Source organism: Amblyomma americanum, chromosome 10, assembly GCF_052857255.1.
Source record: "Amblyomma americanum isolate KBUSLIRL-KWMA chromosome 10, ASM5285725v1, whole genome shotgun sequence".
Taxonomy (NCBI): domain Eukaryota; kingdom Metazoa; phylum Arthropoda; class Arachnida; order Ixodida; family Ixodidae; genus Amblyomma; species Amblyomma americanum.
Genome location: NC_135506.1, coordinates 41,545,430 through 41,562,720, shown reverse-complemented (window position 1 = coordinate 41,562,720; position 17,291 = coordinate 41,545,430).

Genomic DNA, 17,291 nt, shown 5'->3' with positions numbered 1-17,291 from the left:
GTTCAGTGGCTGAGACTCGATAGGGCTTCTGGCGTATAGGAGGTGCGGAGCCGGTGTTGATCGTGTGATGAATACGACTGGTAGGCGGTGGTGTTGAATCGTCTTTGGCAAAGTCGAACATGAACACGTGTTTCAGAAGGAGTTCCACTAGAGTGCGACGCTCGGTTGGGGAAAGAGCCTGATTAATCATAGCCTTAACTTGGGTCTCCATATCTCTTTTCACGTGCTGCTCACTGACAGAGTTGGTTAACGCCGCGACGAAACCTGACACACCTTCCTCGAAACGGGCGAGTTTGAGGCCCCGGGGCAACACAGCTGGCTCTTCAGAGTGGTTCACTGTCCACAGCTCGGTACGGCCTCTCACCACGGGAACGACGCAACGAGGCACGACGATACTCTTCTTAGAGCAGGCGAGTGTCGTAGGCTCTACCACAGCTTCAAAAGATTCGCACTGATTGTGAATAGAGGAAACCCGCACGAATGCTGCAGAGAAAGCTGGTACCATAGTATCTTCTTCCACCGCAAATGCTCCAAAATCCGGTGTCGAGTTATCCACAAGAGCTGAAAGTAACGAAGAATTCAAAGCAACTTCTCCCGTACGACAGTCTAAAGTTGCACCACACTCTTGCAGAAAATCAATCCCAAGAATCACATCATGCGTTGACCGTGGTAGCACTGCGAATTCTGTTCTAAACGTTAGACCACCAATAACAACATCCGCAGCACACACACCAAGTGGAACCAAAGGTTCACCACCGACACCACGGAATAACGCTGCACGGTCACCACTAAACATCACTTTCCTACCTAAACGATTCTTAAACCTCAAACTCATAACGGATACGGTAGCACCAGTGTCCACAAGAGCCATTGTTTTCACACCATCAATAAACACTTCCAGTTTGTTCTTCAACATAAACACGGGCAGAGGTAGATTGGACGTCATCGACTCGCCGGCGGCCTCACCTCCATCGGCCGCGCCTCCTAGTTTCCCGGAGGCGGAGGGGATGCACGACGTCGAGGAGAAGGTGACCGCCGTTGGCGCTGAGGTGGCGGCGTCACACTGCGGTCAGATGCGGGTGATGAACTCCGCAAATTGCTCGGACGGTACGGGTCCCAAGCGGACGTTGGGGGTCTCTGCTGCGCGGTGTGCAGTTGCCCGTAAGTATTCGCCGGGGGTTGGCAGTCTTGAGAAGTTGGGAAACGACGGCGGCAATATCTAGCGATATGCCCTGCAATGCCACACCGGTAGCACAAAGGTTGAGAGCGCCAGCGACCGCCATAAGAGTCCTGGCGAACAAAGTCGCGACGTTGGCTGAAGCCAGGATCTCGCTGCTGACGAACCACGTCTTCTGGGTAGGTGGGCCTCCTTTCTGTCGGCTGGTGGCGATAACGTTGGGCAATGTTCCGACCGTCCATGGGCAAAGTGCCGTTGGGTGGAGCCCACGGAGTCGACAGGGCGGCAACATCTTCCTCCGGTGCAGAACTGTGCCGCAGATATTGTGTGTGGCAGAAGGTATCCCGGGATCTGGACAATTCCTCGCGCACAATCTTTCGAATCATATCAGCCATAGAATTTGGAGAACTGGCTTCAACACTGGCTATAGAGGTGACATTGGCCAATCTTCCGAATTTAGGGGTGATTCGACGCAGCTTAAGAGCTTCAAATGTTCTGCAATGTTCTATAACGTCAGCGGTGGTGCTCAGGCTCTCTTTGCTAATCAGGAAATTGTAAACATCTTCCGCAATTCCTTTTAGAAGGTGGCCGACTTTGTCTTCTTCAAGCATTCTGGAGTTAACTAGCTTGCATAACTTTAAGATGGCTTCGATGTATGCCGTGCAAGTTTCTCCGGGTACTTGCGCGCGGTGAAGCAATGTCTGTTCCGCACGCTTCTTCTTTGCCGATTCATCCCCAAAATTTTTCTTTATCTCGGTCGTAAAGGTAGCCCATGAACTCAGTGTATCCTCATGATTGTCGAACCAGTCAAGGGCAGTGGCGGCAAGGAAAAACACAACGTTAGCCAGTTTAGTAGCAGCGTTCCATCGATTGTATTTGCTCACCCGCTCGTAGTGTTTCAGCCACTCGTCAACGTCCTCTTCAGGTTTTCCAAAAAATGTGCGGGGCTCTCGATAATGTGGCCAGTTGTTCGCTGTGGATAGCCCGGGTTGCTCAGCATTGTCGTCTCCAGGCATGTCCGATGGCAGTGGTGGGAAGCCTGCGAGTCTACGGCTCCTTCGGTAGATGGAATGCTCCGTGGTCGATACCCGGCACCTCTCACCAACCTGTTACGTGCTTTGCACGCACGGGGGTTTATTCAAAGAGGGGACCGGTCGAAGCAGGATGGAAGCAGGAAGCCTAGCAGCGTCCTTCAGCTCTCTCTTTTTCTTCCTCTTTCTCCGCGGGTCAGTCCTTCATCCTCTGCTTCTTCCGTCGAGGTTCTGTGGAAGCACGTTACAATATGCAATATAAATGCAAAAGAGTAAAAGAGACTGGGCTGTCCTCTTGCCCACTCTTTTCTATAAAGACAGCTTACTCCGTTTTTGCTCCCTTGTAGACGTATTCTTGTTTAGAGCGTATAATGTGAAGGGGTCCAGGCGTGGAGGCTGGCTTGCGTGGTTACAAGTGCGGTTTCGGCAAAGTGATGCACCAGAACCAAATTGTGGTTGTATCAAGAATCACGGCAGTAATAGCGAACTTTGCTGCAGCTGTGTTCTCTCGTGGAACTTCCACAAAAAAGCAGTAGAAAATTGACGCAGTGCACGTTGAGTTGACGCGACTTATTTAACCCCGAATAAGGCAAAGAGGGGATCACAGTCCAGGAAGATGAAGGACTACTTTTTGAAATCAATATAACACGGCTTCATGGTCGCAATCAATCATCTTAAATGTTTCGTCAGCGACTTCAAAAACTCGGATGATTATCACACGTGCCCCTTGTCTCAAAAACCCCAGTTAATCGTAGGGGACTACTTTCTTGCGAGTACTATGTACCAAGTCAATCTTGACCTTATGCCATTTTTAGGTTGCGTTATTAGATGCACGTGACGTAGTTAAGTCTCGCGCGTTTCAGATTGTAGATGCGAACACGTGATGTCATCTCAAAGCATTCATTTGCGTTATTGATACGTGTAATCTCAACGTAGTTCTCGTTCGTGATCTTCAGTTGCTTATTAATATCTCTGTAACGTTTGAATTCTCCGTGTGTAACCTGTAGTCTACATTTCTTTCTACCACCATCATCGCTCTCATTCTCAACCAAGCTCAAATATATGCCTAAATACAACATCACAGGTCCCACCAACTCTCAAGTTTTCTGAAAGAAGCAGGAAAAGGTGCAGCACAAAAAAGACAGGACTAAAGGAGCGGACAGACACTGCCGCTGATTTACGAAAGAGTTGTTCAGGTGACCATTTCGTAGCTTTTAATTTGCAAATCAGTGGTTAAAAGAACTAGGTGTATTTGTTGAAGACATTATTTGCATGTCATACGAGTGGGTGTGTGCACTCTTTTTCAAATCCGAATGCAATTCTCAATATCAACACAAAATCTCTTCGTCTGGCCTTCAGCAATGTATAGTTAGCCGAGAGCATGAATCGACTTACTGTGCTGGATCAACGACTACCATATTCGATTGCTCAGTCCGAGGTAGCGGGTTCGTTTCGATGACAGCAGCCTCATTTTAATCAGGCCAAGTGTGAAATATCCCGTACACATTTATTTCAGTGCATGGCAAAGAGCTCCAGGTAGTCGAACATATTTCAGAGCAGTTCGCGCCAACTTATACAATTCACTGAGCGACGTTTGGCTCTACGTGACACTAGATTAGAGCCTGGCCGCCCTAATTAAGTTAATTAAGCAAACGCAAAACTACAGATAGAGCCTACTATTCCAGACTTCTCATTGTATTTTGAAAGTTAAGTAGATGTTTGCTTTCCTCTTACGAACGGCCCTGTACTCCGAACGAGGTTTATACAAGATATAAAAACTCCAGGCTTCATTTGCGCTCAACAAAATGGTATCGAAGCAGACACAGCTTCCTCTTCTTTAGCGGCACCATCCCCGGCAGCGCCCGCTACATCAATCTACTTCCTTTCATGCGTGGTCCTGTTTATTTACCGCGGCGCCTGGCAGCGAACGGTGTTATATAATATTTAATCGCTCGACCGTGAAAATAGCTTCTCTGCTTTCAGCTTGGCGATATTGGGTGGCCTGTTTCTGGCCACCCAACACCAAAACCAACAAAAGGTATTTGGCCTCACCGTGTGTAACAAAAGTAGCTTGCGCTATGGCACTCTTTAGCTAAAGCTGCTCTTAACCCATTAAGCCCCACCGTAATCAGATGCTACTTGCGAGCGCTTTTCTTAGTCGTTTCTCCATTTGCACATAAGCCTGATTTTCCGCTACAGTCCAACTTCACGCTTACAACTTATGTTACTTAGCCGTTTTACTGAGGTAGATCTTTTCTGAACTGGTATCTTTGATAAAATACCTGGGAGACTCCGCACTTGAATATATCGACCTCGTATGATCCGAAAAATATTATGAGCAATAGCAAATTTCAGTTTGCTTTTTTATCAAAAATTACCCGCCTAGTTATTCGACCACTCTCTATACTAACCGTATTCTATCAAACGCTTTTCTGCAGAAATTTTTCAAAAGAACGTGTCACCGTTGCCTTCATTACATCACGTACCCTTCAAGTACGCCCACTTGGTAAAAAGAAAGAAGAAATTACATCCTTAAGTTACCTTCGCCCAGCACTACGGCCTTATTCTTGCAATTCACATACTTCATTGGTAGAAACATATTCTGCTACCCTCACCCTTCGAAAACGGTTTCTAAGGGCATCTACATTTCTCAGTAGCGTTAAAGCATTTATTCAAAAATTTAGGTTCTACAGAGAGCACTTAAAACACTAAGTCATACTCCAGTTAAAGAAACGCTAAAAAACAAAAAAAAACATTTTCTGAGCAGTTCCGTTTCTTCTTTGACTGTCAGAAAAGCCGTTCGACATAGCGAAAACCAATAAGCTTATAAAGCGCACAAGCCCTGATCGTGTTCTCTTTCAACTTCAAGAAGACGACATACTTCATCCTTAAGCATTAACCCGTGATAAAACTCCAACACAGGTCATGCCAAAAATCTGTAGGGACGCCTGGCGCCAAGAACTCCCAGAGGGAGGCTTAATCTTTGTTCAACCCTAGCAGCGACAGCGAGAAGGAGTAGCTGTCAAAGCTACGCGCCATTTTGATTGATCGCTACAGGCTGGTGCTGGCATAAGGCGCGGCGGCTACACCAATTTCTCGTGCTTTTTTTCTCTCTTTCTCTCGTTCCACATTTTTTTTCTACCGCTTTCTTGTTGTTGCCACACTTCCATTCGGTGGTGTCGCCTGCTTCATGACGTGTGACCGCATTAATTCTGTCGACGCAGAGAACAGCCGGCAAAGCCTACCGCAGACGATCTGTTTCCCCGCAAACAAATTTATGTGAAGAAGAAAAAAAAAAGGAGACCCTTCCCCGCAGGCTCACCGAAAGGTCATATTTGAAAAGAAACGTGCAAAGAAACGTATGCTGATGTTCTAGAAAGCTAAAGCAAAGAATAAAACAAAAAAGCAAAAATACGAGGCTATTTCCTTTTTTTCTTTTTTGGGCACGCGAACCACGAGCGTGAAAAGCAAGAGAAATTAGCAAATAGAGGAAATCACATACCTTCACTCTCAGCGGAAGAGCTCGTGGCGTGAAGAAAGAAAAGAAAAAACAAGGTAGATTCTAGGTTGCGAAGAAAATGAAAGAGTACAAAAGACACGAGAAATAACCCCGTTTCGCCGAGTCTGTCCAGCCAGTTAATAACGCCGGCGAGTGAAACAGCAAACAGGTTGACAAACGGGAGGTACGCATATAAAAAGAGGAAAGAAAGGAACGGTTGCTGCGATACGAACGCCAGGGTTCTTACCCTTTTTGTACCAGTCGCTCTCCCAACCTTCCCACGCACCGCGGCAAGAGAAATGGCGCCACGCACCTTGCTCACCCATAGATGCATCTACGTGTCTACGTGGTAGACTCTCTGCAATATACACTTCTTTTTTTTTCCTTGCCTCCAATAGCTGAGTTGGCGTGCACCGCCGTCGACATGCTGGTCACGTCGCATTCGCATTACGTCTTTTTCTCTTCTCATTCCAGTTCAAACCTTCCCTCACTGCACCACGTGACAGAGACAGAGTGCTTTTACACGCTTTTCTCTGGATTCTTTGGATTTTTCCGCGCCTGGTGCGACTGGAAATAAATATGCAGAAGACTGAGAATGAGACTCCTTGCATTGTTTTCACCACCTCCTCCTCTCTCTTTCTACGTATTTCTTGCCGCTTTGATATATTTCTCGCTTGTCTATTGTTTTCCGCGGAGAGGTGTGTAGACGACGAGAGGCATGCGGGAGAGTTCGAGCAATGCCAAATTGCGCACGGAAGCGTTTAATTGCGCTGTGCCATGTCGTGAACCAGAACGGCCAAGGCTTGGGCTGTTATATGTTCTTGTTTACCATTAGCTTCGCGGTAAAGCTAACTTGACTAGTTTTTTTTTCTAGCTTCGCATTGTCTATGTTCCTGTCTGGTCCAATTAAAAACTACCCTTGTTACGCCCCCTCACTCTAAAATCCTAACCCGAAAGCACAACCACCTAACAGAATTACAGGGAGTGTGTTTTTGCGAGCAGTCAAACGCAAGAGCCAGTTTGCTACGCGACGCTATCGTTCTGCGCAGACAGCGGTTTTGGTGCTCTCCAAATAAAATCTCCTCACGAAGGCATTTTTTTTCTATTTTAGCCAAAATATAATTAACACCTGTATTGCTCTGGTATACAGGGTTGCCTTTGAGTGTGTTAACATTAGACACTTTACCATAGCGTGTACCGTGTTACTCTTATTGTTGCTCCTGAAGGTGGGCTTCATGCAATCAGACTTCCATAGTTCCGGTCGTCACACCTGTATGCACTACTTTCGGTCATCCTAGTATGGCAAGTTTTGCATATAGGCATATTATCATGCATCAACTAACGCCACGCGCACGCATGCTACACAAGAATTATGCTACACACGAACTATCACAGAAGCAATGCAGCAACAAAGAATATTAAAGTCGTTATGGTTGTGGCCAAGTTCAAAAATTTTCTTCCAGTTTTATACCGTTGGCACTGGAAATGTAAGCACGTCGAAGGCCAATGAGTTTGATCGTAAAATAGAAGACGGTTCTGCAGGACATCACAGGGCCAGAAAATGACGAGATATTTTCTCTTATGATGACAGACTTCTACACTAGTAAATACCTCTTCAGGACAATATAGCTGCGCGGATTCGGAAACGCTATTTCTGCATAATTTCTATCGCTTCTTTCGCTGAAGAAAATTGTACTTATTAGCAAACTGTCTTGCAGAGATATCAATAGATTTCCTTTTCCAACTACAGTGTCCAATTGGTATTGGTTGCAGTTGGATTACTTAATATTGTCATCATAAACCTGACTAAGGCCACTGGAGAGCAAAGTGTCTTCGACATTTCTCTATTTATCCCGACTTTGCGCCACTTACGGCCACCTTAACCCCTCAAACTTCCTAATCTCTCTGCTAATCTGACTTCCTGCCGCCCCCTCCTACACTTCCCTTCTCTTGGAATCCACTTCGTTGCTCTTAACGACAATCGGTTATCGTGACTTAGCAATGCGTGCCCTGCCCAAGCCCATTTGTTCCTCTTGATTTCTACTGCGATGTCCACTTTGCCTTCTTCTTGTCTTTTACTGTTACACCTATCATTTTCCATTCCACGGCTCGCTACGTTGTCCTTAAGTTAAGCTGAATCCTTTTCGTTAGCCTCCACGTTTCTGCCCAATATACGTTAGTACCGGTAAGATACAGCTGATATGTACTTATCTCTATAGAGATATTCGTAAACTGTTTTTCGTAATCTGAGAGTACATACCGAAAATGCTTTACCCTACATACCGAAAATGCTTTACCCCATCCTTATTCCAGTTATTTTACTCTCGTGGTCCGCATCTGCCGTCACTGCCTGAACTAAGTGCATGTATTTTTTACTACTTCCGGCTCTTAGCTACCTATCGTAAACTGCTCTTCCGTTCCGAAAGTGTTAAACACTACTTGCGTTTTTTGCATATTGTCACGTAGTGGTGACGGCAGTCGAAGCAGCGATGAAGACGGACGAAAGGGTCTTCTAAAAGAACTGTTTATTGGGCTGACTTGCACCCGAAATGGACTGAATCACTCGGCGGCGGCGAAACGACAAGCGTGCTCGGCGGTCGTCGAACAGAATGCCCGCCGCTGTCGGCCGTGCTCAATTTAAAGCTGATAGCGAACATTCGAGATAAAGGGCGCAAAGTTACTAGAACATTCCGGAACAACGTAGAATCAGCTTTGCCTGGCTGCGATCAATCGAGATAAATCTAGTCGCGTCTTGCGTCGCAAACAAAGCGATAAGGTGGTGTCGCGGCAGATTTGAAAAACGAACAAACATTGCAAATATTGGCGGCATTACTCCCCTCTCAAAGAAGCATCGACCCGATGCATTAAAACAAATAATGCGACTAGTAAGGGAAAAAAACGGATCTTGCGAAAATAGAGCATGGAAATGCAGCGGCCTTTAGCGCGCATAATACGGCTTCAGAGGGACTACATGGACAACTTCTGGTCGTACGCGGCGTCGCTGGGATGCAGTCATTGCGTCAGGGATGACTTCATAATCCAGTTCACCCAGCCGGCGAAGAACCTTGTACGGGCCGAAATAGCGGCGCAAAAGCTTTTCACTCAATCCACGGCGGCGAATGGGCGTCCACACCCAGACTTGGTCTCCTGGCTTGTATTCCGCGTTGCGTCTTCGTAGGTTGTAGCGTCTGGCGTCGGACCGCTGCTGATCTTTGATCCGTAATCGGGCAAGCCTTCGAGCTTCTTCTGCGCGTTGAAGGTAGGCGGCAACGTCGACGTTCTCTTCTTCTGTAACGTTGGGCAGCATGGCGTCTAGCGTGGTCGTGGCATCCCTGCCATGGACGAGCCTAAAAGGCGTCATCTGGGTGGTCTCCTGCACTGCGGTGTTGTAGGCGAAGACGACGTAAGGCAGGATGACATCCCAGGTTTTATGTTCGGCATCGACATACATAGCGAGCATATCGGCGATGGTTTTGTTCAGGCGCTCGGTCAGTCCGTTGGTCTGCGGATGGTATGCAGTTGTCCTCCGGTGGCTGGTTTGGCTGTAGCGCAGGATGGCTTGCGTGAGTTCCGCCGTAAATGCTGTTCCTCTGTCCGTGATGAGCACATCGGGGGCGCCGTGTCGCAGAAGAATGCACTCCACGAAAAATTTGGCCACTTCTGCTGCTGTTCCGTTCGGTAGGGCTTTCGCCTCGGCGTAGCGGGTCAGGTAGTCGGTCGCTATGATGATCCACTTATTTCCAGATGTTGAAGTTGGAAAAGGGCCAAGCAAGTCCATGCCAATCTGCTGAAAGGGTCTTGAGGGAGGTTCAATGGGGTTCAGAAATCCTGCTGGTCGTGTGGGAGGAGTCTTTCGTCGCTGACAATCTCGGCATGTTTTCACATAGTGTGCGACATCGGCAGACAGTCGGGGCCAGTAATACCTGTCTTGAATGCGGCGGAGGGTGCGAGTAAATCCGAGATGTCCAGCTGTCGGCTCGTCGTGTGAAGCCTGTAGAACTTCTTCGCGGAGACAAGTAGGTACAACAAGGAGGTAGGCTGTTTTGTTCGCTGTAAAGTTCTTCTTCACAAGGACCTCATTCTGCACACAGAAAGAAGACAGTCCTCGCTTGAATGAAGCGGGGGGTGAAGAAACCTTGCCTTCCAGGTACTCGATGAGGCCTTTTAGGTTGGGGTCCGAGCGTTGCTGCTGAGCAAAAGAGCTTGCGCTGATGGGTCCCAGGAAGGCGTCCTCATCGTCGTCCAGCGGCGGTGCATCTACAGGGGCTCGTGAGAGGCAATCGGCGTCAGTGTGCTTGCGTCCGGACTTGTAAACGACGGTGACGTCAAACTCCTGGAGACGCAGACTCCATCGAGCGAGTCGGCCAGAGGGGTCCTTCAAATTGGCAAGCCAGCAGAGCGCGTGGTGGTCGCTGACCACCTTGAACGGCCGTCCGTAGAGGTAGGGGCGGAATTTCGACGTAGCCCAGATGATGGCAAGGCACTCCTTCTCAGTGGTCGAATAGTTAGCCTCGGCCTTAGAAAGGGAACGGCTAGCGTATGCGATGACCTTCTCCAGCCCGTCACTTTTTTGAACGAGAACGGCGCCTAGTCCCACGCTGCTTGCGTCGGTATGAACTTCAGTATCGGCGTTTTCATCAAAATGCGCAAGTATCGGTGGGGACTGTAAACGACGCTGAAGTTCCTTGAAGGCTTCTGCTTGCGGCGCTTCCCATTTAAACGGCACGTCTGCCTTCGTCAGTTGGGTCAGGGGCTCGGCGATGCGCGAAAAGTTTTTCACAAATCGTCGGTAATATGCGCATAGTCCGAGAAATCTGCGCACTGCTTTCTTATCGGCCGGCGGTTGAAACTGTTCAATAGCGGCTGTTTTCTGCGGGTCTGGGCGTACTCCTTCCTTGCTAACGATGTGGCCTAGAAACAGCAGCTCTTCGTAGGCAAAGTGGCATTTCTCTGCTTTCAAGGTTAGGCCAGACGACTTTATTGCGTCTAGTACTGTTCGAAGTCTTTTGAGGTGCTCTTCAAAGTTCGAGGCGAAGACAACGACGTCATCTAAATATACCAGACAAATCTGCCACTTCAGGCCTGCCAGCACTGTATCCATTACTCGCTGAAACGTCGCTGGTGCGGAACAGAGACCAAATGGCATCACCTTGAACTCAAACAGCCCATCCGGAGTTACGAATGCTGTCTTCTCGCGATCTCTTTCGTCGACCTCAATTTGCCAGTAGCCGCTCTTGAGGTCCATCGATGAGAAATATTTGGCGTTGCAGAGGCGGTCCAGTGTGTCGTCGATGCGGGGGAGGGGGTAGACGTCCTTCTTTGTTATGTTGTTCAAGCGGCGGTAATCCACGCAGAATCGAAGTGCGCCGTCTTTCTTTCTCACTAGAACAACCGGTGCCGCCCATGGGCTGTTTGAAGGCTGGATGACGTCGTCGCGAAGCATTTCTTCGACTTGGTCCCGGATGGCTTGTCGTTCTCGCGGAGACACACGGTAGGGGCTTTGACGGAGAGGTCGGACGTGTTGATCCGTTATAATGCGATGCTTGGCAATTGGCGTCTGTCGCACCTTCGGCGATGTCGAAAAGCACTCACTGTAGTTTTGAAGCAGATTGCGGATCTGGTCTTGTCTGTTCCGGTGCAGGGCTGGGTTGATGTCGAAAGTGGGCGAGTTCTCTTGGTCAGGCGGATCTTCTGCGGAGGGGTCGGAGAGGGCGAAGGAATCTCGTACGTCAGATATTTCGTCGTAGAAAGCAATCGTCGTTCCTCTGTTAATATGCCGGTATTCTTCGCTGAAGTTAGTCAGCAGTACTTCGGCCTGGCCATTGCGGAAATGTGCGATGCCTCTTGCGATGCTGATTCCTCGGTCTAGTAGCAACTGCATGTTCCCCTCGATGATGGCTTCAGTGTTTATGGCTTTCGTGGCGCCTACGGTCACGATAACGCTTGAACGGGGTGGGACGCTCACTTCTTCCTCCAGGACACTTAGGGCAACGTGATTTTCCCGAGTTTTCATCGAAGCGATGGCTTCGTCCGTCGAAAGCGTGATCAGCTTGGATCGCAGGTCGATGATCGCCTGATGCTCATTAAGGAAATCCATACCCAAGATCACTTCGCGGGAGCATTGCGGTAGCACAACAAAAGTCGCAGGATAGGTATGTCCTTTGACAGTCACTCGCGCTGTGCATCGTCCTGATGGCGTAATGAGGTGGCCCCCAGCGGTGCGAATTTGTGGGCCGTCCCAAGCCGTTGTGACTTTTCTGAGCTGCGCAGCGAATGTTCCATTCATCACCGAGTAATCGGCTCCTGTGTCGACTAGAGCGGTAACTTTCCGGCCGTCGATAGTCACTTCTAGGTCGGAGGTCCTGGCTCTTGCATTGCATGTCGCTCTCGGCGTCGGGTCACGGCTTCGTCGCGTATGCGAGTCACGGGTTGGGCGTGTGGTCGAAGCTCCTCTGGGTGGCGGCGTCGATTTCAAGGTAGCTTGCGTCGTGGTCGAGGTTCTCATTGTGTGCGGCGTCGGTGCAGCGAGTGTCGGTTCTTCATGCGGCGTCGCGGGTGCAGCGTCTTCATGGGGCGTGGTCGGTGGAGGATCTTCGGCGTTTAGCTCGTGAGCAACCTCACCTCCAGAGGTTGCTGCCTTTAGTTTCCCCTACAGGGGCCGGGAGACCTTCCTCGTACCGCGGCTGCGTAGCTGCGGTGTGGCGACGCAAAGCGCGAGGTTGACGGCGATGGTGAGCGCGAAAAGCGGTTCGGCGTGTCCTCTTCTCGACGCAGGTACTCGTCGATTTCGTGCGGACGTTGTCCGAAGCGTGGTCGTGGGGCGTTAACGGCAAATCCTCGAAGACCGATACGTCGGTACGGGCAGTGACGAAGAATATGGCCGGCCTCACCGCAATGGAAGCACAACGGCCGGTTGTCGGAAGTCCTCCAGGCGTCGCATTTCCTGGGGCTTGAGCGTCGGTCATAGGCTGGGCGGGCGGGGGCTGGGAGGCGGCGTTGTGGAACGATTGGCTCATCTCGGGGAGGACGTGGGGGTTGTCGCTGGGGCTGAGCAGTACTTACTGCAGCGGCGTAGGTCATGGCCTGGGGTTCTGTGGCCGTCGGGGTGCCAAGTGCCTGTTGCACTTCTTCCCGTACCACATCCATCAGAGTCGCTGCTTGTGGCTGTGGGGAAGATGGCAGTAATCGGCGTAGCTCCTCTCGGACGATTTCGCGGATAACTTCCCGCAAGCTGTCGCTGGTGGTGGCCGGCGTGTCCGAACGGATTGCACAGGCAGAGGAAGGGCGATTGTACTGCCGAGCTCGAACGTCGAGGGTATTCTCAATCGTGCGTGCTTCTTGCATAAACTCCTCGACTGTTTTTGGCGGCTGGCGGACGAGGCTTCCAAAGAGTTGTTCTTTTACGCCGCGCATTAAAAACTGAACTTTCTTTTCCTCGGTCATCCCGGGATCGGCGCGGCGAAATAGGCGCTTCATCTCCTCGACGTAACTGCGGACGGGCTCATTCGGAAGCTGGATCCTGGACTCGAGGAGTCGTTCGGCTCTTTCGTTCCTCACGACACTGGTGAATACCTTCAATAGTTCTCTCTTGAATAGCTCCCATGTCGTAAGGGACGACTCGTAGTTTTCGTACCACGTGCGTGCGGAGCCATCCAATGAGAAAAAAACGTGTCCAATCTTTGCCGCATCATCCCACTTGTTGAATGACGCCACGCGCTCAAATTGGTCCAACCATTCTTCAGGGTCTTCGCCTAGGGATCCATTGAAAGTTGGCGGCACCCGCGGCTGCTGCAGTATGATCGGTGTCGACATCTTTGGCGAGGTTGCAGTGCTGGTAGCAGCGTCTTTTCGCTGTCTGGTGCGGTCCGGCAGTTTCCCGAACTCAGGCTCCTCTCCCTGGAGACGTCGGCTGGCTCGCTGAGCTGCTGGTTCGTCCTCGGGTGCGAAGCGCTCAGGGCTGGCTTCACGACTTGAAGGGGGCGTCCGGAACATGGAAGGCTACCCCGCACCTCCACCAGATGTCACGTAGTGGTGACGGCAGTCGAAGCAGCGATGAAGACGGACGAAAGGGTCTTCTAAAAGAACTGTTTATTGGGCTGACTTGCACCCAAAATGGACTGAATCACTCGGCGGCGGCGAAACGACAAGCGTGCACGGCGGTCGTCGAACAGAATGCCCGCCGCTGTCGGCCGTGCTCAATTTAAAGCTGATAGCGAACATTCGAGATAAAGGGCGCAAAGTTACTAGAACATTCCGGAACAACGTAGAATCAGCTTTGCCTGGCTGCGATCAATCGAGATAAATCTAGTCGCGTCTTGCGTCGCAAACAAAGCGATAAGGTGGTGTCGCGGCAGATTTGAAAAACGAACAAACATTGCAAATATTGGCGGCGGAGTACATACCGAAAATGCTTTACCCTACATACCGAAAATGTTTTACCCCATCCTTATTCTTCTAGTTATTTTACTCTCGTGGTCCGCATCTGCCGTCACTGCCTGAACTAAGTGCATGTATTTTTTACTACTTCCGGCTCTTAGCTACCTATCGTAAACTGCTCTTCCGTTCCGAAAGTGTTAAACACTACTTGCGTTTTTTGCATATTAATTTTCAGGCGTACTGTTCTGCTTTGCGTGTCTAGAAAATTGGTCATGGTTTGCTATTCGTCAGCTGAGTTCATTAGGAAAGCAATGTCATCAGCGAATCCAATATTGTTAAAATAGTTTCCATTAACACTTATTCCCAACTGTTCCCTATTAAGGTCTCTTGTTATCTAGTGTAAACAAGAGGTGAATAGCACTCGAAAGATCCGGTGTCCCCGTCGAACACCCTTCGTTGTAAATAAAGGAAGCTAACAGGTAACTGAGTCAAAGAAGCAGAAGAAGATTCGTCCACCCTAGTGCAGCATCTAGCGGCTCTTATGCAATATGAATATACTAACTCATCTCGGATTACTTACTGTACCGAAAAGACATGGGAGAGGCCAAACGAAGAAAAGCACGTGAAAATTTTTTATTAAAATGAAAGCGCACCCTGAGATCTTGCCTAGAACCCAGCCCTTCCTTTTTCTTACCATTTTCTTCCCTTTACTATTCTATCCACTCTTTATCTTCATTTTTTTTCTTTCAAGTAACTGCTGGCTTCGAAGGAAGCCCGAGGAATGCAATATAAGCGCCTTCCTTTCAAAGAGGCCCGTGTTCGCATGCTACACATTCGGACTACGTGACGCCGCGTTGCTGACGCATTCGAGGGCCGGGACAGGGCCTACAGCGACAAACCACCCCCTTCATTTTTTTTTTAAAGTCAGAGCGATAATCTTTTCAGCACGAACATGTGTCTCTTTTTCGATTTTTTTTTTACCTTCTATGACACTTGCCCTTGTCAAGTTTTCTCTCTGCTTTACCAATAGTTCCTTAAACCCACGTCCTTGTCGCTATGCCTGCTCCCCATTTCCCCAGTTTTCCTTGTCACTTTATTCCCTGTCTCGTCAGCTTCCCTTTTCTTCCTGCGCTGTTGCTACATGCTTCCTCTCTCCCTCTCTCTTGTCCTTCTTGAAAGCGGGCCTGCATGCCGCCGAGACCAGCAAAATTCCGGCCTCATCGTATCGAGGCCAGAGGGCTGGGGGGGCGCGAAAATTTCTCGCGCATTTGCACCGCAGCAAAGCCCTAAGCTAGGCCAAGCCGATCGAAACCAGTGCCGTTGGTTGGCGCCGGCAGGCCAGAAGCCAATAACCGCGTTGTTCGGTGGCGGTTGCGACAAGTTTGCGAGAACGAGGGGAAAAATACTCGATTCGGCAAAAGACAAGGCTTAGCGGAAACGTGACGATCCTCGTTGTTCGCTTGTGCTCGCGTTCTTATTTTTGCTGGCAGATTAGGGATTTCGTTTGCGTTGTAGTATGGCGCTCAAGAGTTTTGTGTTGGGCTGTCTAGTGCTGTTTGTTGTAGTCAGGTTGCTTTCTGTAGACATTATCACCGAATACGTTGTCCGAAATGACAAACAGGTAGCTAGGAAAGTGAATGAGTGTGGGAGAAATGGCTTCGATTGTGTTAGTTAATAAGCGATTGCTCGTTTGAATGACAGTAGCCAGAGAACTTTGAAACTTAGGTCTGTTGACTATGTCGCTGGCCTATTGGTGCATGAGCTTATTTTAGGAATTAACACTTAATTAAAAGAAAACGTTTCAAATTTGGGCAACGCTTGCTAATGTACTGTATGTTGGATGCTGGTAGGTTATCACCCAAGTACTATCTGTCTTCTGCTAACTAACTACCTTGTGACTTGAGTGAGGACTGCGCATTAGACTAGACACCACTATCTCGTAGCAGTTGCCAGCGCCCTGCTTCGTGTGATCCCCGCGAATGACTACCCCGCTTGGGAGGTGCTCTCGGCTGTAGTGTCAGGGTAACGCTCTGACTCATAGAAAAATACTGCATGAACTTAATTACTGCATTATAAAAACGCAGTTCGCATTAATTGAGCGTAACTACTTCTCGCACCCATGATGAGGAACACTGGGTCCAGCCCTGGGTTCAGTGCTGTAAGATCCCTAGTTCCACATCTTCTGTTGCCCAGCAACTTTTCCTTACTTGCTTCACGAAAAGAACTTTCAGTGCCCTCTGGTCCGGTTCTTCGGCTCCCACATAATTGTTGCTTCAAAGCTTTCCAAACAGGGACCAATTTTTATCCGTCATAAGGCGCGTGACTAACGCCTCCATTTCCATGTCGGCTGGAAAACTCTAGGAGACGTCGCTAGCTTTTCGTCGAAGAAGAGCTCCGAGAATCTTGTAGCATAGAGCGAACACTGTAATGTAAAGACGAAGCTTCTCGGGAACTGTCTTGAGGACATTAAAGCCTCTGCAGATTAATTGTTTTTTCCGTCCTACAAGGCTTCACGCATGCTCGTTAAGAAGAGAGGTTGTGTACTTTTCAAAAATCTTCGACTAACCATGCGAGTAGTTAGATTAGTAGGCACAAACTTCACGTGTGTATAAATTATGAGGCTCTACGATCATGCTGTGGCGATTTTAGTTGGCAAATCGCATGCTAGTGTAGTGAGCCTTGGCGATGTTAGGCGTATGCATTATTTCGCACACCCGAGTTCGAAAGTAAGCAGTTGAAAAGTTTGGGGAACTCGCGTTTAAGCTTTGAGGGCGCGCTTGTTTATAAAACACCCGCTTGTTCGTGTACTGAATTCCGGCCGTCCGTATGCGCTGAAATATCCGTTCCTAAAATCAATCAACTCAATTTTCGCACAGAGCTTATGTCTACATTTTTTTTATGTCTGACTCAGTGGAAACTTTTTAAACCATGTGATTTGGTTAAGCCCTTAGAACGTGCATTCCAGCTACGAAAAATTTCTTCTAAGGCTTCTCACAAGGCAAAGTCGTATATAAAGCTTGTTCCTTATTCCCTTCTGATTTAATCTGCTCGCGCTTCCTATTTTTAAATTTTTGGTTTTCCCTTTATTCACCTAACGCAAGTCGATGCCGCCGCAAGCGGAGGTGTATGGGTGTACTGCCCAGAACGCTTCGGAGGACATCAGTTGCGTGTGGCAGCCTTGGCATGAATTAATGAGAAAAAAAGGCCA